The sequence below is a fragment of the Felis catus genome, chromosome A3, assembly GCF_018350175.1.
Source record: "Felis catus isolate Fca126 chromosome A3, F.catus_Fca126_mat1.0, whole genome shotgun sequence".
Lineage (NCBI taxonomy): Eukaryota > Metazoa > Chordata > Mammalia > Carnivora > Felidae > Felis > Felis catus.
Window position 1 is genome coordinate 130,318,507 of NC_058370.1, and position 19,069 is coordinate 130,337,575.

The following is a 19,069-nucleotide window of genomic DNA, read 5'->3' on the forward strand; positions in this document are numbered from 1 at the left end:
TAAGCCAGATTATTCACAGTGGTTTAAGAAAAATTCAGTCTGTTAAGAAAACAAGTTATCACACTAGATACATAGACATGAATTTGAATACCCCCCTATACATAATTGGTGCCTGATCACAGAAAGTGTGATCTTTGTGGGGCCTCACAGCATTATAGATCAGTAAGGTTTTCCTCCCAAATTGGTTATTTAGATTTGCTTTTATATCGCCATAGACCTTTGTCCTAAAAGTTCATAGAACTCTAAACCTGTTCAGCCTCATTAACTCTGATTGACTATGTGATCTATTCCTGTGTGCTTCTACTGTTTCATTGCTGCTGGGGTATAGGAAAATATCACTGAAGCACCAATTCCCAGGTGGCAGTTTCTGCCACCGTCTTATATTCAGACACTACGTTGGTGACCCATCTCTGGATTAGAAAAGCAGAACAGAGTATTAGTCACGTAAAGACCTACAATGATGAGCTTAGGGAGGTTTAACCTCAACCTCCTTGGGGTGGGAAGTGTCCAGGAGGAGTTAATTTTTTATTTTTATTTTAATTTTTTTTTTTTTTAGCATTTATTCATTTTTGAGAGAGACAGACTATGAGCAGGGGAGGGGCAGAGAGTGAGGGAGTCACAGAATTCAAAGGAGGCTCCAGGCTCTGAGATGTCAGCACAGAGCCCGACGTGGGGCTTGAACTCATGAATCGCGAGATGACCTGAGCCGAAGTCAGATGGTCAACCGACTGAGCCGCCCAGGCGCCCCAAGCAGAAGTCAATTTTACTGTGCATCAGTCTCTGAATATTTTCATGAAATCGACCATTTTTGGCTCACCCAATTAGGGATCTGGGTGTCATTGTTATTTTTTCAATGTATTGCCTAGGCAGGACAGCCACCAATAATCCTGAAATATAAGAGGCAGCCCTCTCCTATACTCACATTTGGAGAGAATTCTGATTTTGTTAAAATTTCCCTATTACATGCTGCTTAAGCATGTATGTTTGTGTGTACATACCCTAACATGCTTACTTGTGTGTTGATGGTGGGAGTTGGTTTACATATTTAATTTAAAAGTCACAACCTGGCATGGTAAGGATTATAAACCCTATGTTGTTTAGCATAAAATAACACATGAAAGAAAAAAAGTCAGCCCCCATAGTTAACCCCAAAATGAATATCTCTACTTAAAAATAAAACTTATTGCAACATACTAGGGATCCAAATCTAGTCAAGAGTCCACTCGGTGATGCTTTCCTTCCGTGAATTTGTACTATGGACCAAAACCTCTGACGGATGTTTGTAATCAGAAATGCACAGGAAGCTAACACTGTTATTAATGAAGTACAGCTTCTCCCACATCCACCCTTGTTCCTTGCTTTATTTAGTACCTATAAGGTTGATCAGCTACCTAGATCATTTCTAGTTTGAGAATCAGGTATACCTGACTCTTGTATTTGTACCTTTTATATCTAATGTAAACATCAGTTTGAATTTTGGGGTTGACAATAACAATGTACATTGCCTTAAATCTGATACCTAATGTCCTGGCACAGATCTTTGAAGATCAACATCTCCACAGTGAATATCTTCACTCCTTTTCTGAAAGATCATTTGACTGTAATGGAAAGGTTTGTTTCCAGTTTCTCAATTCTATTCTGTTGATTTACATGCTTATTTTTATGCCAGTACCACACTATTGATTATTTCTGCTTCATAGTTACGTTTGAAATCCGGTTCTATAAGTCCTCCTGCTGTTTTGGTTCTCCTCTTGAAAATAGCGTTGGCTATTTAAGGGCCTTTGCATTTGCATATGAAATTGGAATGAGTTTATGAATTTCAACAAAAATGTGTGCTGGGATTTTGATAGACTTCCATTGATTCTATAGATCAATTTGGGAGTGAATTGCTATCTTATCAATATTAAGTCTTACAATGAATGCAAATGGAGTGGTTTTCCATTTATTTGGCATTAGTTTAGTTTGTCTTGGCATTTTTTTTTTTGTGGTAGTTTTAATTGGACATGTCTTGAAGCTTTTAAACAGATTTCTATTCGATTACTGATATTGTAAAATGTTTTTATTCCGTGTTGAATTATCTGTTGCTAGTATATACACATGAAATGGATTCTTTACATTGACCTCCTATCCTACAACCTGGCTACATCACTTTCTTGTAGTAGTTCTCATGTTGATTCTTAAGGATTTTCTACAGGATTATATTCTCTGAGAACAAAGACAGTTTACTTCCTTTCCTAGTAGGATGACTAGTTTTTCTGATCAACAGATGCACCCCATTATACTGGCTAGAGCATACAGTACAATATTTAGTGGAAGTGAAGAACGAGGCCATGTTGGAGGAGGTTATTAATAGGATGTGACCACAAACTGACCCACAAGTTGGACATAAGCAATTGGAGACTCCTTACCCACTCTCCTGTCCTTGGAATGTACATTCAACATACTATTCCCATAGTAGCAACCATTTCTAGGATGCGTTCTTGAGAGAGTAAGGTGTTGAGACCATTTGAATGGTATGTGACTGAACCCAGTAAAGGCCTCTATATAAATTTTTAAAATCGTTGCAGGCAAGGGGTGCCTGGGTGGCTCAGTTGGTGAAGCGTCCGACTTCCGCTCAGGTCATGATCTCAACAGTTTGTGGGCTCGAGCCCCGTATTGGGCTCTGTGCTGACAGCTCTGAGCCTGGAGCCTGCTTCCGACTCAGTGTCTCCTTCTCTCTCTGCCCCTCACCGGCTCACGCTCTCTTTCTCTCTCTCTCTCTCTCTCTCTGTCTGAAAAATGAATAAAAACATCAAAAAATTAAAAATAAGTAAAATTGCAGGCAATTGTGGAAATCTACGTGTCCAGCAGCCACCCAAGACCAGCAGTGTAATTTACCTTGAATGTTAAAACTGTCACATGCCAGTCTGGAGTGGCTTGCCTCTTTCTTTGGTCTCTCTTTTCCCTCTGTGTATGGGGGCCAGTTTCAGACTTCACCCAAGGAACTCCTGAGGTTTTGACCAAACAGGACATCTTTAGCTTATTGCTGATCTTAGAAGGAAAACATTTAGACTTTCACTGTTGACTTATGAGCAGTAGGTTTGGAGAGGATGCTTTTTGCTAATGGAGGAAGTCGCCTGTTCTTTAACGAGAGTTTTTGTTTAATTATGAAAAGGTGTTAGCTTTTGTTTTTATCCTGAATTTTTTTCTCTTTCAAATAAGATGACCATGTGGTTTTTGTCCTTTATCCTACTTGTCTAAAAGTATTAAAACAATCTTGATTTCCTGCAATAAACCCATGATCACAATGTTTCTTTACAAATGTCACTGGATTCAGTTTGCTATTTTGCTAAGAATTTTTACATCTGGTTTTGTTTTCTAGTAGTATTTTTGTCTAGCTTTGATGTCAATATTAACATTTAGAATAAGTCGAGAAATGTTCTCCCCTTATCAATTTCCTCGAAGGATTTGTGAAGGATAACTATTTCTGTTGGAAATATTTGATAGAATTCACAATGAATTCATTGGGGCCTGGATTTTTCTTTTTCAAGAAGTTTTCAGTTACTATTTCAATTTTTTTATAGGCTTATTCATGTTGAAAAAATACTAAATATCCATAGTTTATACCAACCTCGAAATGTGTGTATGCTATGTAAAGTTTATAACACTCCCTTAATTTATACAGAATCAAATTTCTCCTGTTTTGATTTTGGCTACTTGTGCTTTCTCTCGTTACTTCTTGGCAAATCTAGCTAAAGGTTTTATACTTTTTGTTGATCTTTTAAAAGAACCAGTTTATTTCACTGACTTTGGCTATTGTCTCTCTCTCTCTCTCTTGCTCTCTTTTATAATGTTTTGTTTGTTTGTTTGTTTGTTTATTGAGATAGTGAGAAAGAGAGCAAGCAGGGTAAGGGAGAGGGAGAGCGAGGATCCCAAGCAGGCTCCACCCTGCCAGCACAGAGCCTGACAGGGGGCTTGATCCCACAAACTGTGAGATCATAACCTGAGCCAAGATCAAGAGTTGGATACCCAACTGAATGAGCCATCCAGGCACCCCTATCATCTTTGTTTTAATTTCTGCTCTTATATATATTTTTTCTCATGATATGTTTAATTTGTCCCCTTTTACTATTTTCTAAAACTGTAAAATTAACTTTTGACGTGGTACTTTTTTTTTTTTTTAGGTAGCTTTATTTAAAGCTTGAAATGTCCAAGTACAGCCTTACTTGTATCTCTAATTTTGATGGGGTTTTTTTGTATTTAGAAATATGTAATTGAATGATTTCCCTTCGGATTTTAGATTGTTAATAGATTTTTATAATCATGTTTAATATTTGGGAGACTTGATAGCATTTTTTGTTACTGATTTGTAATTTAATTCAGTTGTGGGCTTTAACACATAGATTTCGAAGTGCATTATTTAGTTTTGAGGAGATTTGGAGATTTTACTGTTTGTTACTGGCTTCTAGTTTTAATTATATTCTAGATAGAGAAACAGTATTGCATGAATTCAGATCATTCACATTTGTTTGTTTCTTTTAGGATACGAGATATGGTCTATCATGGTGAATAGTTACATTTTTTTTTTCTGACAATGTTGTATTGCTGAGTAGTATGTTCTATAAATATCAACCACCAACTGGATTAATGGATGTTGTTCCCTTCCAAATTTTGCTGCTATTGTCTACTAGCTCTATCACAGAGAGGGATGTTGACATTTCCAATTATAATTGCGCATATATGTTTTCTTCCTTTCTGTTCTGTTATTTTTTGAATTTAAAAAGAACAAGGTGCATATACAATTGAGGTCTTCCTGGTGAATGGATTTTTATCATTACGTAACATCCCCCTTTGTTCTTGTTAATTTTCTTAAGTTGTTTTAAGTTTCTTACAGACAGCCTATCATTGGATTATTACATTTATTCCCTTACCCAAATCCAGTCTCTTCATTACTGTTTTAAGACCGATGACATTTGATATGCTTAGTAAAATGTTGGGATTTAGATCTACTTTTCTTTAAATTATTCTTTTGTTTATCTGTGTGTTCTTTCTCCTTTTCTTCCCTTTTCTGACTTCAGTTTGGGTTACTTAAACATTTTTAAAAATTTTTTTTTAATTTTTTTTAATGTTTATTTCTTTAAAAAATTTTTTTCAATGTTTATTTTTGAGAGAGGAACACACACAGTGCGAGTGGGGGAGGGACAGAGAGGGAGACACAGAATTCGAAGCAGGCTCCAGGCTCTGAGCTGTCAACATAGAGCCCAATGTGGGGGCTCGAACCCAAAAGACATGAGATCATGACCTGAACCAAAGTCGGCTGCTTAACTGGTTGAGCCACCCAGGCACCCCTAAAAAAAAGCATTTCATTATAACTTTACTATTTCATTTATATTAGGAGCTCTAGGGATTACTAATAATCAACTCTTCTATAACAATAGATGGTAACTTTTTTGAAATTCTCCAACACTTTTTTTAAAAAGCTTACTTATTTTTGAGAGTGAGAGTACGAGTGTGCATACAATCGGAAAGGGACAGAGAGAGTGGGAGAAATAGAATCCCAAGCAGGCTTCGCACTGCCAATGCAGAGCCCGATGCAGGGCTCGATCCCACGATCCATAAGATCACCACCTGAGCCAAAATCAACAGTTGGATGCTCAACTGACTGAACCAACCAGGTGCCTCCCAAAATTTTTTAAATTTAGGAAAATTAACATGATTTTGATCTTTGTGTGTGTGTTTAAGAACACGGTATGATCTGACATTTATCCAAGGCCACTGCTTCACTACGTTCTTTCAAAAATATTTTATAGGTTTTAGGTTTTTGTCTTTTGTCTTTTGTTTGTTTCTTTGGCTTAAGGTTGTTTCTTGTTAGATTTATATTGAGGTATTTGCTTTTATTCTATCATAAGTAGGTTATTTTCTTCTGCTGTGTTTTCTAACTAGTTTGTAGCTGTTAATCATATGTTCTAGTAATTTACTGGATCTCCTTGTTGTTTGCCATAGATTTTCTAATTCTGTTAAGTTTTAATGGTCCACTCGTATACATTGGTGTCATTTATAAATAGCAGTAACTTCTTTCTGATTCCTACACCTCCCATCTCTTGTCAAATGGCTGTCCTCCCCATCATAGTGTTGAGTAGTTGTGGAGATGATGGCCATACTGTCAAAGTTCCTGAAAAGGGGATTTAAAAAGCGGTGGAAAGGCTGCAGGGTTTCACAGAACTGGTACTTGGTAGAAGCTGACTTCGAGATCTAGATCTATTTACCTCTGTATCTGTGTTGAGGAGATACTGACATGTTTTTAACATGAATTGTTCGGTTTTGTCACGTGTCTTCGGCATTTATTGAGATAGTTGTATGACTTTTTTAACCTCCATATTAAATATTAATGTGTTTGATATTTTTTTGTTTTGTATTTTAAAGTTTATTCATCTTGAGAGAGAACATGCACATGAGCCGGACAAGGGCAGAGAGGGATAGAATCCCGAGCAGGCTCTGTGTTGTCATCGCAGAGGCAGACACAGCGCTTGATCCCTCGAACTGTGAGATCATGACCTGAGCTGAAATCAAGAGTTGGATGTTTAACTGACTGAGCCCCCCAGGTGCCCGGATATGTTTGATAGTGAAACACCTTAACATAGTTGGGAAAAGCAATTGATTTTGAAAACATGAATACTTTGCATTGTTATTTCAATAGCATACAGGTAGTCCTTCCATTCCACAGCATCTCCGAAATCTCAGCCATCAGAGGAGTGTGCAAAAGTGCTTTTTAACATCATACCTGCCAAGCAAGAATTGCCTATATTACATCTGTATCAATATTCATGACAGACAATGACCTCCTTTATTTTTCTATACTCTTTACATGATTTGGGAGACAATCTAATTTTTAACTTTAGTTTTGATTTTTTTTTTTTTTAATGGTTTGCAGTGGTTTAAAGTAATGTGGATTCTTTTATCTCTAGGGATTTGGTAAAATCCATCTGGAAAGAATATTTTTTTTATAGATGGCTTCTGATTAGGTAAAAAAAAAAAAAAAAACTGATCACTGAATGTTTTTTTTTCCCCCCCTCGGTGAACCAAGTTCTCCTTCTTTTGTGTTTTTCCAGCTCCTTAATTTCAGCATTTTTAAGTACTGTGAAAGTATCTTCTCTTTTGCTTTTCTTTTATCTAGCTTCCTTTGTTGTGAGAATACAGTATGGAATACACGTACAAATATGTGTTAATCAGCCATTATCAGTAAGGCTTCTGGTAGAAGGTAGACACTTAGAAGCTTTGTTTTGAGAAGTCAGAAGTCAGAAGGTTTATGTAGATTTTCAGCTGCCTGGAGGGAGGGTCAGCACTCCTAACCCCTGCATTGTTCAAGAGCCAATTGTTTTTACTACTCCTAAGTACCTCCTTAGGCTGATGTCTCTCTCCCAGGTTCTAAAGCTAGCTCTCTTCTCCGTGTGGCTGTTTGTGTTGGTCTCTAATGCTTGGTCTGGCTACGTTTCTTTTGATGACAACCTAAAAATCAAAGTTTTCACAAAAATGGCTAACGTCTGCATTACGTTACTGTATCTGATGGCATGTAGATTTCTGTCGAGGGAGATTCCACTAGAATGAATATTTTTGTCTATATATCCTAGGGCATATACACCCTCGCTTTGTTTTCTGCTTGGAGCATGTCTTACTTTTGAGCATTTTCAGTACGTCGGCTTACCTCCAATCATCCCACCTTTCTTCCCTTTTAGCATTTTTTCCAGAGTTAGGCTAGTGTCCTATTCAACTGGAATAATCTAAACCTTGTGGATACTTGGATATTTCTACCTGTACAGGTGATCGCCTTTTTTGGTTGATTGCTGCTGGTACACTCTTTTCCTCTCTCTCAAAGATCAGTTCCCGTTGTGAATTCTTGGAGGAAGATGTTATAGGAAACATGCCTTACTATTTTCGGCTGCAAGTACAATTCCCTTTGATCCTATAAATCTTGCTTCCATATTTCTATTGAGTATATCTCCTCTATGGTTTGATTTATACACCTAAGCAGTAGCATTTTTATCATTTCCTAGCAAAGAAGAAAGCATTCTTTATGTGAGTTTTTCTGAGTTAAACATGTCTTTTTCATATTTGAATTCTGAGGTAGTAACAGTGTTTATCATTTAATAAATGCTATAAAAAACGTCATAAAGTAGCCCTAATCACAAAAAGAGAACGTGACCCATTGTGAAAATGATTGCACATTTCTTTAGTCTATTGCGATACATATTTTTGAATAAAATATGGGTAGGAGTTGAGAAGTCACTAACTACGAAAATTTCTCGTTTCATAATTATAGCCTGGAAACATCAGTCTAGATGAGGAAGAGACAAATAAGACAAAGTCAGTCATAATTGGGAGGATAGTACATGAAAGATCAACATTCAAAAAGCTAGTAAATTACAAATTAACTTAGCCAAACTTCCTACTGTTTTAATAGTAAATTGACACACTATCAAATGAAATCATATATGACCATTTCAATAAAACTGAAATGTGTACAAGTAGTAACAATGAATTTATGACTTGGAGAGAATTATACTTCGTGAATCTCTAGAAAACCCTTTATCTGCCATCCCATTACCTTAGAAAAGTAAGTTTGAACTAAAGTTAGATCTGGAGTCAGCTAATTATTGAACTTCCTTTTCAAAAACAACTGTCTGTTAAGAATTCAAATGATATCTTCTATGCGTCCGTGTGAATGAACACATCAGCTAAATTTTACTTCAAAGGTGGGATGGTTCATTGAACTTTATATAATTTAAATAATTTCTTTACCTTTTCTCAGATTACTAAAAATCATGAGGACTTCTTTTTATTGAACACTGTATTTTGCCAAGCTAAGCATTATACATACATCTTTTATTTCACAAAATAAATGTGTAAGTAGATATTAAGCTCTTTTTATATATGGTCAGTTAAGATTACCTTTTCCTAGAGGGCTGGTATATTGTATAGGTGACACGTTGCGGAATCCAGACTGAGCCTGCCCTCTATGATACTGCTTTACATTTACAAACCTTAAGGTACATAAGGGTTAACAATTATACTTCTGCAGAAATTTGCAGTTGCATGAAAGAGGTTGAGAAACATTTAAACGGAGTGAGAATGATCATCTGGATTCTCACTTTCAAAATCTCTGCAATACCTAGAATGCCATCATGAAATTGGTTTGTCAGTATTTTTCCTGACAGTCCGTCTGATGATGGATCATTTTCTAATTATAAATCATTTAACGCCTCACAAGTCTGAATAATAAATCCACCTGCTTTTACAAGTCCAAGAAACCACATAATATCCACATACAGCACTAGACATAATAAACCTGAGATCTGTTAAGTTTGCTGCAATAAATTGTTCATAAATATGTCTCTATGGGACAATAAAAGGTACAAAGAGACCATAGTAGGTATACAAAGACACTATCAGCAGTGTCGCTGTTTCAAACTCAGTCCCTTTGAGTAGTAAATAACGTTTCCTCAATTTATCTCTTACACAGCTTTCCAGTACACCTCCTATAAGGTTTAGATTTTTCATACCTCAAAAAAGTTGTCTTCCAATATAAATACCTCTTACGATGCAAATTATCTTCTCATCTATTTCTTCCAGAACGTGACTTCTCAAAGGAAAATTCAGTATTGATTATCTCCATCTTATAACTCCCATTCATTTTTTAATCAGTTGAAATTTGATATCCATAGTCACTATTTTCCCAGAGTTGCCAGCGGCTCATTATTCATTTCACCTGACAATCCTTTTTGAAACCCTGGAATCTTCCTCTGTTTTTTTTTTTTTTTGTTTTTTGTTTTTTTCTCACAACTTAACTAGAGCACTAGTTTTATACCAAGGAACTTAGTTCAAGCATCAGCTTGGTCGTCTATTTGATATGCCCTCTGAGGTAAACACAACTTTATGTAGCAAGGAATCCTTTGCTTAAGGACATTTCTTCTACATTATCTCAAAGCACTGAGACCTAATTCATTTGCTCTTCTAGTCTTTTGCTAATGACAGCCCTGTTGATATGTGGCTCACAGGGTACTTTCTCTCCTTCAGTTGACCTGAAATATTAGGGCGAAAAAATCCACAAATCTTCGGCAAGTCAGGATATAAAATTGTTCTAAAGTAATAGGACAATTGTGGTAAAATAAGAGTCCATATTTTATATCAAGGCAGGGCTGTTAAAGTGCAGGTGCAGATGAGGTGGGGATCTGGGAACTCGGGCACTGGATCAGAGATGAATTCTAAGAAGCCATATTTCAGCTGGAAGGCCTAAAGAATCTCACCTAAACATCTAAAGCATGTAACATTCATGATACATAGAACAAAATATGGAGGCATCCCTAAACTCTTCCTATACTATGAAGTAGGGATCAGTAACTTATAAATCACCCAGGTTTGTCCTCTTTGTAATTACCAGGTCCTACATATTCAATTTCCTAAATGTCTGTTTCACACGATTGACATATTATTGTAAAATATTTTGCTTTATCATAACTTTTACATATTGGATTATATTACATATGTTGTATATCATTACATTATAAGCATAGTCTATATGGAAATTTTTGTAAAGCGTGTTTTTACAACTTAGCATTTTCTATTAAACTACATGTACTAAAGTAATTTTTTCTGAAATATTTGGATAAAAGATGTATATAATTTCTAACTAGAATCCCTACTGCCCCAATATTATTGACTTATTTTAATTATGGGAAAATAAAACCTGGCAGTAGGGTGTGATTATTAATGACAAAAAAATTCAAGCGACTTCATAGTTTTTTTTTTTTTAATCATCCCTCTCTTATTGAAAGATTATGGCCTAGAACTTCTACTTTCCTTCACCTTTGCAATTCATATCAATATGGAGATCTCTGTGCATGTTTTTCCTGTTTCTTTAGGTTTGACTTTCACTAGAGGAATTACTGGATCAAAAGGAATTGCACTTTCAAGGCTCTTTATTTATTTTTAATGTTTGTTTATTTTTGAGGGAGAGCACACGTGTGTAGAGGAGGGGCAGAGAGGGAAAAAGAGAGAATCCCAAGCAGGCTCTGTGCTGTCTGCACAGAACCTGATGTGCGGCTCGATCCCAGGAACTGTGAGATCATGACCTGTGCCAAAACCAAAGACACTCAACCGTCTGAGCCAACCAGGTGCCCCTTGAAGGCTCTTTAGATTACCAAAATACTATGCAAAATTAATCATGTGTGTTAAGCCTCCTACTTGTCAGTGAGACAGGAACAAGTGCAACATACCCATAATGTCACTAGTTATTCATTTTCCAATTCAGCCACTTTAGTGGCTGTCATCATCTGAACAACGTGGAGAAATAAACTTGTACACCCTTGGGATCTTTCTAAAGCCCCAAAGTGTGTCTGAGTATTATTTAGGTATAAAAACATTAGTAAGTGGTTATCCAGTAAATAAGATACCATCCATGACTTTGGGATAAACTCTGAGATGATTTGGTGAAATATGCGTCAGGTCATAGCTGAAGAATTGGCAAGTTCATCACAGATCTGGTGCCCGTGAATGGGCTGCTAACAAGAGATGTTCATGCCTTCAGCCGGCCCATAAATTCCAGCTATTTAGTAATCTTCTCATAGTTCCGTTTCTCTTTTGTCAGCATATTTTGAAATAACTCTCACAATAGTTGAATCTAACATTACCAAGAAATCTGGCAGCCGTTGACATAGCTGATAATTGCCAATGTAATCCCATTTGCTTCTATGGTGTCACATTTAAATAAGTGAAACCGATAATTTTGCTCACGTACAATGTACTGTTTATATTTTTATAATTTTTTTAATGGATGCATACCATGGATGTGGCAAAATTCACAACCACATCAAGCCACAAAACGTTACCATGATCCAGAGTTCTCCCAGCCCTGTCCGTGATCCTTTGAGACACTTGAGAGGACTGCAGGGATGACTGTATTCTTACCTCACACCATAGATAAACATTGCCTACCTTGGATATATATTACTAGAATCCTATAATATGCATTGTGCCTGTGGCTTCTTTCACTGAAATGCAGGTTTGTGAGGTTTTTGCACATTTATGTACATAGTTGTGCTTTGTTCATTTTCATTGCAATGGAGTGTAAATATACCACAATTCATGTATTCATGTGTATACAGTGCTTCAGTGATAATTTAGAAAATGTCTGTTGGTGGAGCTATGTAAACAGTTCTTTGGAATGAGTGTAAATACTGAGTTATGGGGTATGAATGTTTGATAGTTTCCAACAGTGTTCCAAAGTGATATTACAAATTGAAACTTCTGGTACTGTTTATTATTTTTATGTGATAAAATATGTACAATACAAAATTTGATTTTCAACTGCTTTTAAGCTTACAACACACTGGCATTAATTACATTCACAATGTTGTGCAAATATTATTATCCGTTTCCAAACATTTCCATCACCTGAACACAAACTCCGTACCCATTAAGCTGTGACTCTCTATTCTTTCCTCCCTCCATCTTGCAATTTCTGTTATATATTCTTTTTCCATGAATTTGCCTACTTGAGATAATTTCAGATAAGCTGAATCATACTGTATTTTCTGTTTTGTGTCTGGCTATATGATTTAGCATAAGATATTCAAATGTCATTCATATTATAGCATCTACTAGAACTTCATTCTTTTTCAGAGTTGAATATTTCATTGTGTGTATATACCATATTAGTTTATACATTCTTCTGTTGATGGACGCTTGGGTTGTTTCCACCTTTTGGCTGTTATGAACGATGTTACAATGAACATTGGTATACAACTATCTGATTCTCTGTTATAAAATTCTCTGGGGTACGTACAAGTGGAATTATTGTGTCGTATGGTAATTTTCTGGTAAGTTTTGAAGAATCACCCAACTGTTTTCCACAGAAGCTGCACCATATTACCTTCCCATCAATAAGTCGTGAAAGTTGCAATTTTTCCACATCCTGGCCAATGCTTATTTTCCATTTTACTATTGTCATCCCGGTAGGTATGAAGTATCTCATTGTGGTTTGATAACTAATGAATAGTGATGTCCATCTTTCACATGCTAACTTGACATTTGTATATCTTCTTTGAAGAAGTGTCAACTCAATTCCATGACTCAATTTTTAATTGGGTTGCCCTTTTATTGTTGAATTGTAATTCTTTGTATGTTCTGTATACTACACTTTTATTAGACCTGTGACTTGGAAATATTTTCTTCTGTCTTGTAATTTGTCTTTTCACTTTCTTGATAATCTCCTTTGCACAAAATTAATTTTGTTAAAATCCACTTCCTTTTTTGCTTGTGCTTTTGGTGTCTTTTATAATTCCTGTATGTTTTCTCTAAGGAGTTTTGTGGCTTGAACTCTTATATTTAGATCCATTTTGAGTAAATGCTTTCTATAATTTAGCTTTATTCATTTGCATGTGAAAATTCAATAGTTTTGCATTTCAAATGTTCCACATTCTCATGAACACGTGATGTCTGTTTTCATTTTAGCCATTCTTTTGGTGTGTAAGGATTTCATACCTTGAGTATAATTTATATTTAAACCCCTAATTATATTTACTGTGAAGTTCAGTACTTTTTCATATGTTCATTTGACATCTAGATACCCTATTTTATATACATATTCCAGTCTTCTTCTTATTTTTCTATTAAAGACTGCTGATTTATTTATGTTGGATAAAATTCCATTGTGGCTTACCTTCTTACTCTTTATGGTAACTTTTAAAATTCTTCTGTTTTTTTTTTTTTTAAGGGGAGAGAGAGAGAGAGCAAGAGAGAGAGAGAGAATGAGAATAAGAATGAGAATGAATTCTAAGCAGCCTGCACATTGTGCACAGAGTCTGACATGGGGCTCGATCTCACAAACCATAAGATCATGACCTGAGCCAAAATCCAGAGTCAGACACAAAATTGATTGAGCCACCCAGCCACCCTGGTACCTTTTGAAATTTGTAATTTTACTGCAGTTGAGCTTACAATTTTTTCTCATGATTAATGCTTTTTAGACTGGTTTTAAAAATTTTACTAACTCATGTCCATAAAGATATTCTAACTTCTGGCAGTTTGAATTTATACATTTCAATTTAGGCTCAATTTTTATTCCGTATAGTATAAGATAGAAATACAGATTCTTGGGGCGCCTGGGTGGCTCAGTCGATTAAGCTTCCGACTTTGGCTCAGGTCATGATCTCATGGTCTGTGAGTTCGAGCCCCGCGTCAGGCTCTGTGCTGACAGCTCAGAGCCTGGAGCCTGTTTCAGATTCTGTGTCTCCCTCTCTCTGACCCTCCCCCGTTCATGCTCTCTCTCTCTCTCTGTCTCAAAAATAAATAAACGTTAAAAAAAATTTAAAAAAACCGGCCTCTTTTTGTTTGTTTCTGGACCAAATTATATCAATTTCAATTACTAAAATGACCATCTTTTCGACACCATAGTGTCTCATTTTCATGTGTCAGGAGGTTGCTTGTATGTGAAGTTGTGAAATTGCCTCTTTGCTACTTTTCTGCATTTCATTGGTCTATTTGTCTCTACTATCACGAATTCTAAAGAGTCTTAATTGCTAAAGCTTTATAATAAATCTTGATTTAAACTGGAGTAGGTCATCCAGTTTTGTTTTGCTTCTTGAAAATAGTTTAACTATGTAAGACCCTTCTAAATTAACTTTAGAAAAAGCATGTCAATTTCAACAAATACAACAGAAAATCATACTATTTTTGATTTATAAAAAATTAAATTTGAGAAAAAAAGTCATCTTTATAATCTCAAGTATTTTTATCCAATCAAAATGAATATCATGTATGTACATATATGTAAATGTATATATAGTTTTGTAGCTCTAATTACTTTAATGTTTTATATGTTTTAGTGTCAAGGTTTTAAAGATTTTTATTTATTTGATATTGTAAAACCATTTTGAAGTTCCATTTTCTAATTCTTATTGCTAGAATATACATGTAAAGTTTTTGTTTCTTTATTTTTTTAGTTTTATAGAACTAGCATGCTAAATTCACTTAGTAATTTCTGGAGTTTGGCAGAAGATACTCTTGAATTTTTCTAAATATAATCAGGGGATCTGTGAATAATGAGAGTTTTCTTTCTTTCACTCAATTTTATACTTCTTTTTGCTCTATTACATTGGCCAGGACTTTTTGTAAAATAACATAAGTGGTGAGAGCAGATATGCTTATGGCACTGTCATTTCAGTGGATGATTTTGATAATTCATGGAAAAACACAAAATTAACAGTAAATTTTTAATTATCATAGTATAAATTCCCTTTTACATCTATATTTCTGTGAAACTATTGAGTGATTAATTTCATCACTTTTTTGAATATATCAAATATATCAAATATCTTTTTTATTCATATGTGATGAGTTATAGTGATTTTAAAAATGTTAAACCATTCACGGAATGCCAGGATTGCTCAGTCAGTTAAGCATCTGACTTCAGCTCTGGTCATGATCTCCTGGTCTGTGAGTTTGAGCCCTACATTGTGTGCTTTCCTCTGTCAGTTCAGAGCCCGCTTCAGATCCTCTGTCCCCATCTATCTCTATCCCTCCCCTACTCGTGTTCTGTCTCTGTCTCTCAAAAATAGACATTAAATAGGGGCGCCTGGGTGGCTCAGTCTGTTAAGCGTCTGACTTTGGCTCAGGTCATAATGTCGCAGGCTGTGAGTTCGAGCCCCGCGTCGGGCTCTGTACTGACAGCTCAGAGACTGGAGCCTGTTTCAGATTCTGTCTCCCTCTCTTTCTGACCCTCCCCTATTCATGCTCTGTCTCTCTCTGTTTCAAAAATAAATAAACATTAAGAAAAAATTTTTTAAAAAAACATTAAATAAAATTTATAAAAAAGAGTTAAACCACTCTGGAATTTTTGGAATAAATTCCAATTGGCTGTAATATATAATCTTTTCATATATTTTATTAAAAGTATTTATATCTATGTTAAGATATTGTTCTGGAATTTTCCTCCCATGTTCTTGTCAGATTGTACTATGAAGAGTAACTTAACTTCATGAAAGGAATTAGGAAATGTTCTCATGTTTCCTTTTTTTTTTTTTTTTGTTTTCTAAAAGCATTTTTTATATTGGTGCTATTTCTTAACATTTAGGGAAATTCATTTAGAAACATGTGTGCATAAAATTTGAATTGTTTAGGGTATTAATGAATTTATTTTACATAGGACTATTTAGTTTTTCTGTTTTTTCTTAAGTCATTTTTTGCAAGTTTCCATTTTCAAGAAATGGGTATTTAATCTAAAAGTCAAATTTAGCCTTTAGATTTCATAATATTTTTTAATGTTTGTAAGATCTGTATTGATGATCCATTTTTAATTCCTGATATTGGAATTTATTTTTGTTGTAGGATTTTACTTTTTCTAATGAAAAATATATGTATATGTGTGTATATATATGTATATATCTGTGTGTGTATAAATATATATGTATGTATATATATAAAATATGAAACCTAACTACAACAATTATCAAGTCATGATCAATCTTATTTTTTGTCAGTACTCTCACCCACTGACATCACAAGGCCTATATTATTTTGGTTTAAATCATTATATGATTTCCTCTATAATATGTGTATATGTATCTCTAAAAGCCGTGAATTCTTATTAAATATAACCAAAGGATTATTTTGCTACTAAACAAAAACTAATGGCAATTTTTTTTAATATCATCAAATCCACCCAGTTCTTCTTCTCAATTGTATTTTACATTTTTATAGTCTCTTTGTTCAAATCAGGGTCCCCAGAAGATCTATACATAAAAATTAAAAATTGATTGGTATGACTCCTATAGATCTTTAAATGAATGGTTCTCACATCTTAATGTGTATCACCACTGAGCTAAAGGTTTTGCTCCTTCTCTTGCCTTTTCTCTATCCATTTCTGTACCTGATAAATTTCTCTTCTAATTCTAACATGTTACAAATATGAGATGCTCCCAAGTTCTAGACTGTAAGATATTTTTGGCAGGCTATTCCAGATATGAATCATTATGTTCTGATGGTCCACCAGTCAGGAAGACTTCAGCCTCAGCCACTATACAACTCCTATTTGTCCCTCCCCATTCTTTGAATAAATGTTATTTTTTTTTTTGAGAGAGAGAGACAGAGTGTGAGTGGGGGAGGGGCAAAGAGTGAGGGAGACACAGAATCTGAAGCAGGTTCCAGACTCTGAGCAAGCTGTCAGCACAGAGCCTGATGCGGGGCTCGAACTCATGGACCGGAATGCAAGATCATGACCTGAGCCAAACTTGGATGCTTAACTGACTGAGCCACCCAGGTGCCCCTGTCCTTCTCCACTCACTCTTGATGAATGAGTGAAACTGTATACCTGCTAGTAGAATTGACATATCCCCATACTGAATGTGTCCCCCTTGTTCTAGTCCTCTGTTCTGTCCATCGGTAAAATATACTTCTGTGGCATGTAATGTACATTGGGTTGTCTTATCACCTTGCTTCCCCTTGATGTACATCCACAGATGCATCTATCTTGTAGTATGTGTGTCCCTGAAGGGCAATGTGTGACTTGCTTTGTGTGGACCTCCAAGCTCTGTCAGAGCCAAATGTAGGGGATACTTAAATGGTAGTTAAGAGCCATATGTAGGGGATACTTAAAGGTGTTAGTGGATCCATTTCACTTTCCATGTTTTAGGTCTTTGTATGCTATTGTATTTGACCATTTGTTTTTTGTATATGCCCTACCTCCTCTCCTCCTTATTCTGACATTCAAGAAATTTCCAAGTCCTATCAATTTTATTTCTTAAATACTTTGCAAGACTCTTTTTTTTTTCTATCTTCATTGCCATCCTTTGATTGAAAAAAATATCTTTCTGTGATTTTAAATTTAACATACAGGAGACTTACCCATTTTCCTAATCTTTAAAAATCTTTGTCTTTGTGAATTTTCTGTCACTGTGGGAGTCAGTTGCATTGGGAATATTGACTGAATTTTGTTTTGGTGTTTATACTTTTTTTGTAGTCCTCACCTCTTAAGTTCAAGCTTCTGACTTGCTGTTATGGACTGGATGTTTGTGTTTCCCCTAAAATTTATGTGTTAAAATCCTAACCTCCAATGTGATGGTATTAATTGGGGATCTTTGGGAGATAATTAGGTCTTGAGGGTGGACGCATGAAGGGGACTAGTGCCTTTATAAGAGAGACCCCGGAGAACCTTCTCTCCCTCTCACTCCTGTGATGAAGATATGAGAAAGACCTTTGCAACCCAGCTAAGTATCCTCCCCAGAACCCCACCGTGGTGTCAACCTGATTCTCAATTTCCATCCTCCAGAACCATGATAAATGTGTTATTTATAAGCCACCTAGTCCATGGCATTCTTATAGAGCAGCCTGAATTAAGGCACTTTAAGAATAGAATATGGCAAAAATGTTACTGTGCCAATTCTTGCCTGAGCTTTAAGAAGGCATACCTTTGTAAAGCTTCCATTTCTGAACCTGGAGAGCCATGTCATGTCAGAATTCTAGGTGAGACCATGTTAAGAGAAAATATGCAGGGCCTGTGTGGAGAGGAAGGGGCCCTGATTACTTGGGGGAGAACTGAAAATCCACACATGACCACAGCATAGCTCTTCGAGGTGACCATCGACTATTTTAACTTTTCTAGTAGAGACATGAGATCCAGGACTGAACCACTGCAGAATTTCCAGCCTTCACAGGCCATTGGAATGAGAACAGGTAAATCCACTGCCCTACGTGAAATCTGGAGAAACCATAAAGCAATTGCTATTTTATAACATACTAAGTTTAGAGGGTAGTTTATTACCTGGAAGAAGATAAAAATGGATCGAAATTGGTGCCGCAGGAACAAACTCAAAATACGAAGCTCTGGCTTTGGGATCCAGAAGCAGGTATGGGGCTAAAGAACCTTGAGGGAGGAGACTGTTAACTCGAGAAAGACCGTTACGATGTAATACCAGGTTAGTGAAACTGCCAACTATAGTTCCTTGGAAGGTGGAAAGTGTACCCAATGAGCTTGTGAATCTGGCTAAGGAAATTTTCAGGAAGAGTGGTCTATATTTTCTTCTCTATTTTGTCTATATGC